Source organism: Oncorhynchus keta, chromosome 17 (genome assembly GCF_023373465.1).
Source record: "Oncorhynchus keta strain PuntledgeMale-10-30-2019 chromosome 17, Oket_V2, whole genome shotgun sequence".
NCBI lineage: Eukaryota > Metazoa > Chordata > Actinopteri > Salmoniformes > Salmonidae > Oncorhynchus > Oncorhynchus keta.
The window spans coordinates 32,963,640-32,970,104 of NC_068437.1; the positions used below are offsets into that span (position 1 = coordinate 32,963,640).

General features: G+C 42.3%; 1 long non-coding RNA gene across 2 annotated transcripts; it reads right to left on the reverse strand.

Annotated features, from left to right (window-relative positions):
• Positions 1-1,833: 1,833 nt before the first annotated feature.
• On the reverse strand, positions 1,834-4,491 carry LOC118395737 (uncharacterized). 2 transcript variants are annotated; one of them, XR_008066499.1, is made up of 2 exons: positions 3,847-4,491; positions 1,834-3,525 (listed from the first exon to the last, which is right to left on the reverse strand). It is a non-coding gene; the product is annotated as an uncharacterized LOC118395737 (long non-coding RNA). The 2 variants fall into 2 exon arrangements; XR_008066498.1 differs by having other exon boundaries at positions 1,834-3,528.
• Positions 4,492-6,465: the final 1,974 nt, after the last annotated feature.

Genomic DNA, 6,465 nt, shown 5'->3' on the forward strand with positions numbered 1-6,465 from the left:
TTCCTGGTTCTGTGTGCGCTTAGCACAAGCAGGGGGTGTGATGCTAGCTGAATCTAGTACTGAATGGAAGGAGACTAATGAAATCCTAGTTTTCCATAAAGCGATTCCAATAGCAAACTACACATGCTTTAGAGTACTCTCTCTTTCTCTCTCTCTCTCTCTCTCTCTCTCTCTCTCTCTCTCTCTCTCTCTCTCTCTCTCTCTCTTTAGAGTTCTCTCTCTCTCTCTCTCTCTCTCTCTCTCTCTCTCTCTCTCTCTCTCTCTTTCTCTCTCTCTCTCTCTCTCTCTCTCTCTCTCTCTCTCTCTCTCTCTCTTTAGAGTTCTCTCTCTCTCTCTCTCTCTCTCTCTCTCTCTCTCTCTCTCTCTATCTCTCTTTAGAGTACTCTCTCTCTCTCTTTAGAGTACTCTCTCTCTCTTTAGAGTACTCTAGAGGCAGAGGCTGGGCCCTCTACAACCTCTGCGTTAAGGTGAGGAGCATTAGAAGCCTAACAGGAGTGAAGGCACATCAGTGGCAGGGGGTATGTGGGGCGGAGAGTATGGTGGGTTTTAGATGGAGGGCGCTCTACAAACCCCCAGTACCAAAGAGGTCAGGGGACCTCCAGTGGAGGGTTCTTCATGGAGCCCTGGCCACTAACAGCTGGTTGGCACGGGTTGATCCGGGAATTGGGCAGGGGTGTCCTTTCTGTCAAATGAAAGAAACTGTAATTCATGTGTTTTCTGTGTGCACCAGGTTAATGCCATTAATATCTCTGTTGGAATGTCTGTGTGACAGGTTGGGGGTGGTTTTTGCTGTTGGGATGTTTATAATGGGATACAGGTATTCGAGTAAGGAGAAAGAAAAATGTGTTTTGTTAAATTTTCTGTTTGCTCAGGCAAAGTTAGCTATTTGGCTAACAAGGAGGAACAGGGTCAAAGGTGGGGGGATAACATACCCTTTACTACTGTTTAATGGGATGGTCTCTGCGCGCCTTAGGGTTGAGTTTGAGTTCTATAAAATGATCAAATGTGTGGAGATGTTTGAGGAGATATGGTGTGTTGGGGGGGCTGTCTGTATTGCTGGGGAAGATGTTTTGGATATACGGTTGTAGGAGAGGGTTTTTGTGTATGGTGATTTGTATCATGTGGTAGATGGAAAGGTGAGTATGGTACATGTATGCAGTATAGGATATATGTTTATTTATTTTTGTTTATTTTAGGAGTGGGGGGGTGCGTTTTAAATGAATTAAGAATGTTTCAATAAAGAAAGACCAAAAGTCAAAGTCTCTCTCTCTCTCTCTCTCTCTCTCTCTCTCTCTCTCTCTCTCTCTCTCTCTCTCTCTCTCTCTCTCTCTCCCTCTCTCTTTAGAGTACTCTCTCTCTCTCTCTCTTTAGAGTACTCTCTCTCTCCCTCTCTCTCTCTCTCTCTCTCTTTAGAGTACTCTCTCTCTCTCTCTCTCTCTCTCTCTCTCTCTCTCTCTCTCTCTCTCTCTCTCTCTCTCTCTCTCTCTCTCTCTCTCTCTCTCTCTCTCGGGGTCAGCCATCTTGCAACAGGTGAGTCTCATCTCCTTTCATGAAGGGACTGTGTCCCAGCAAACACACATCGTAGACTGTGGCAAGAAGAGCTAGAGTGAACACTGGGAAGACTACTAGGTGGTTGCTCTCTATAACAACTTCAGTTGGATGATCTCATCTTGTTAGAGAGGACATAGAGAGATAATTCTATATATGCTTTTATTAGACAGTCTGACATACTGTACACAACTGTTGTGAGTATTTGTTATATAAATCAACACTGTGCAACAGCGGATGTAGTATGGTGTAAACACAGATGATTGATTCACTTTACATGACTCATAGAATACTTCATGTATTTATTTTACACAATGACATGTCATATACAATGAATAAAATGGTAGAGTTTGTTAAAATAATATTACATTTTCATAGTTTTCCGTGAGGGGGGTGGGGAGAGGGAGGGAGAGAGGAGAGAGAACAACAGTCCAAACGATTTAACATTCAGTCTTAAACCATACTTCGACCGCAACCCTTAACTTGCCCTGGATATAGAAAAGGCCCACCAGCAGAAGCTCACAATTTCTTGATCACTAAATAGGTCTCAGTATACTCACATATGATCTGGATAGAGGGTCTGTGGTCTGTGCAATGGTACACGTCATCCTACTGCCTTTTGCTGACAAATTACCAAATGACCAACTGACCAAAGACCAGTGTCTAGAGGCAACTTCACCCTGGCTTTATAGACCAGTGTCTAGAGGCAACTTCACCCTGGCTTTATAGACCAGTGTCTAGAGGCAACTTCACCCTGGCTTTATAGACCAGTGTCTAGAGGCAACTTCACCCTGGCTTTATAGACCAGTGTCTAGAGGCAACTTCACCCTGGCTTTATAGACCAGTGTCTAGAGGCAACTTCACCCTGGCTTTATAGACCAGTGTCTAGAGGCAACTTCACCCTGGCTTTATAGACCAGTGTCTAGAGGCAACTTCACCCTGGCTTTATAGACCAGTGTCTAGAGGCAACTTCACCCTGGCTTTATAGACCAGGGAGTAGTCCCCCTAATCCTACATCAACGCCACTTTATAAAATATAATATATATAAAAAAATGTTATTCATGAAAGCAAAGTAAATGTGCATTTAACAATGTCATGGCTTTGATATCCCAGGCATTACTTCAGTAATTTCATTTTCTGTCATAATTCTTAAAATCCTATACTTTAAGATTTTTTATTTGAACCATTTACCTTTTTTATTGCCTAGTCAAAGCTTAATCAAGGTATTTCCTTTTCATTTCTTAAAAATATTGTTTCATTTTTCTTGCATTGTTTTATGTTTGAGTTATTTTTCAATGTTATGTTTTTCCTCAGTCAAGTGAGATTCAAGGTTCCCAATTCAGTGGCTTATTAGACATTTGGAACACCAGATGAGTAGTTCATCATCTCTGGTAAACCTGCAGCACTGCCATGGCTTCATCCAACTGGACGAGGAGAGACTCTGGAGACTCTCCAGCAACATGTCAATCTTTCCAGTCAGGCTGGAGTGCATATTCTGGTTGAGCGGGAAGAGGCGCTCGCCCAGCATTTGCTTCTGTTCCACTGGCCTGTTTCTTGGGGGCCCCTGGCGAGATTTGGTTGTGCCCCCACTGTGATAAATATTTTGCACACGGGCCCTGCTTGTCCTGCCTCTGTCACTACATTGATCAACTGGGCATTTCTGACAGGTAGGCCTAGTAAATAGCTTGCGTAGGTCTGACAGTGACTGACATAACAAGGTAAACTGCTGTACACTACGACATTTCAAAATGGTGCCTTATGTATTCTACTATTTCAACTCTTCACAGTAAAAACAACCAAACAAACAAAATAATACTAATAAATAAGCAGAGGACCATGTTCCGACCGGCCGTGTGCTGAGTGGAAAACATGCAAGGCGCTGCAGCCTGGAAGGTGGGCTTCATGGTCAGTTGCATGTACTGAAAATGTTGTGGCCTCATGACCTGGGTTGCATAGCGATGTCCGGGTCTCCTCTGCTTCTTTGGAGAATAAAGATTTTGTAACTACTCCTACCATTATCTTGAAAATTACTCTGTCTCTGTCTGTCTGTCTGTCTGTCTGTCTGTCTGTCTGTCTGTCTGTCTGTCTGTCTGTCTGTCTGTCTGTCTGTCTGTCTGTCTGTCTGTCTTTGATGGCACTGAGTGTTAACTAGGTACAGTTTTACCCAGTGCTTCATTACCATGGAACTCAGATGAAATCATTCTAACATTTTTAAATGTATGTTTTGAAAGACATAATTTATTAATAATGTGTTAAATGTATGTTTTGGAATAGCTTGCATAGAAGTGGTTTGGTACCTGTTTCTTTCTCCTTTCTGCTGAAACTGTATCATGGCCTGTATGTTCATCCATCACAAACAGCAGAAAGATACACTGTGGATGAGTACAGCAGTAATCATCCAGCAGACTGTCATGATGAGGGAAGATCTTTTCCTGTAGTTGTGTGGAGGCTTCGACAAGCTTCTTTTTGTGCTTCTTAAAGGCAGGGGAATCATAGTGAGGCTGGAGGTGAGTCTTACAGTAAGAGGCAAGACACACCAGACAGGACTGGACTGCTTTGAGTTTTCTCCCAGTGCATAAGTCACACTCCACATCTCCAGGTACAGCATAACAGAGAGCAGGAGGAGTAGATCTGAGTCCTGTCTTCTTCTGTTTCTCCACTAATTCAGCCAGTAATATGTTTTTCTTCAGGACAGGTTTTGGGGTGAATCTTTCCATGCACAAGGGACAGCTGTAGTTACCTTTAAGATCATCCTGATTCCAGCAGTCATTAATACAGTCCATACAGTAACTGTGTCCACAGGCAGTAGTCACTGGATCCTTCAGTAGGTCCAGACAGATTGAACAGGTAATCAAATCCTTATCTTCTAAAGTTGCATCTGACATGTTGATACACAGACTAACAGACTGAACAGTGGCAAGAGTTTAGGGTGTTGTCTTCCTGTTAAGTTTCATTTCTCTGGAAATGTTTGTTTGACAGAGCTGAGTAACTTGCTGGTTCTGCTAGTTGAACCACATTGAGAGTTTGGCTGATTGCCAAAATATGGTCACAGATAGTACTGAAGCAAAGAGACTATTAAAACATATAAAACATGAACATAGTATTCCATATTTATGAAATTATAGTATTCCATACTGAGATATTAAATTAAGGAGGGGAGGGTCTTGCCGGGGTGGGGGTCATTGTAATTAAGAATTCGTTCTTAACTGACTTGCCTATTTAAATAAAGGTTAAATAAAACAAACATGTATATAAGCATTGGGAAACAACAGACTAGATTGAGAGCACTCTACAACATATCTAATACTTCAGTTTTATTATTTTCATCCAGTAGGTGGGAGCAAAGTTATAGGTTAGAGATAAGAATTGAATGTATTTTGTCTCCAAGTAAAGACCTCCCTAAACTGAGCCACAATAACGATTAGCCACAATAGTAGAATTGGTGTTTCATCCCGCATTAAAATTGATGCAAACACACAGTACAAGTCAAAGGTTTGGACACACCTACTCATTCAAGGGTTTTTCTTTATTTTTACTATTTTATACATTGTAGAATAATAGTGAAGATATCACTCCGCGGTCCAACTCATTATCTCAATTGGGTTGAGGTTGGGTGATTGTGGAGGCCAGGTCATCTGATGCAGCACCCCATCACTCTCTTTCTAGGTCAAATAGCCCTTACACAACCTAGAGGTGTGTTGGGTCATTGTCCTGTTGAAAAACAAATGATAGTCCCACTAAACGCTAACCAGATGGGATGGCATATCGCTGCAGAATGCTGTGGTAGCCATATTGGTTAAGTGGGCCTTGAATTCTAAATAAATCACTGACAGTGTAACCAGCAAAGCACCCCACATCATCACACCTCCTCCTCCATGCTTCACGGTGGGAACCACACATGTAGAGATCATTCATTCACCTACTCTGCGTCTCACAAAGACAGCGGTTGGTACCAAAAATCTCACATTTGGACTCATCAGACCAAAGGACAGATTTCCACCGGTCTAATGTCCATTGCTCGTGTTTCTTGGGCCAAAACAAGTATCTTCTTATTGGTGTCCTTTAGTAGTGGTTTCTTTGCAGCAATTCAACCATGAAGGCCTGATTCACACAGAATCCTCTGAACAGTTGATGTTGAGATGTGTCTGTTACTCGAACTCTGTGAAGCATTTGTTCGGGCTGCAATCTGAGGTGCAGTTGACGATATTGAACTTATACTTTGCAGCAGAGGTAACTCTGAGTCTTCCTTTCCTGTGGCGGTCCTCGTGTGAGGCAGGTTCATCATAGCGCTTGATGGTTTTTGCGACTGCACTTGAAGAAACTTTCAAAGTTCCAGAGTTAACTGTCTGCTACTCAGGCCCAGTTGCTAATATATGCATATATTTGGATAGAAAACACTCGGAGGTTTCTAAAACTGTTTGAATGATGTCTGTGAGTATAACAGAACTCATATGGCAGGCGAAAACCTGAGAAAAAATCCAACCAGGAAGTGGAAAATCTGAGGTTTGTAGTTTTTCAACTCCTTTCCTATTGAATACACTGTGTCTATGGGGTCATGTTGCACTTCCTAAGGCTTCCACTAGATGTCACCAGTCTTTAGAACCTTGTTTGATGCTTCTACTGTGAAGTGGGGGCGATTGAGAGGGGAATGAGTCAGAGGTCTGCCAGAGAGGCATGAGCTGACCACGCACGTTCACATGAGAGTTAGCTTGCGTTCCTTTGCAATTCTACAGACAAAGGAATTCTCCGGTTGGAACATTATTGAAGATTTATGTTAAAAGCATCCTAAAGATTGATTCTATACATTGTTTGACATGTTTCTACGGACTGTAATGGAACTTTTTGACTTTTTGTCTGCACCTAGTGATCGCGCATCATGAATTTGGATTACTGGGCTAAACGCGCGAACAAAAAGG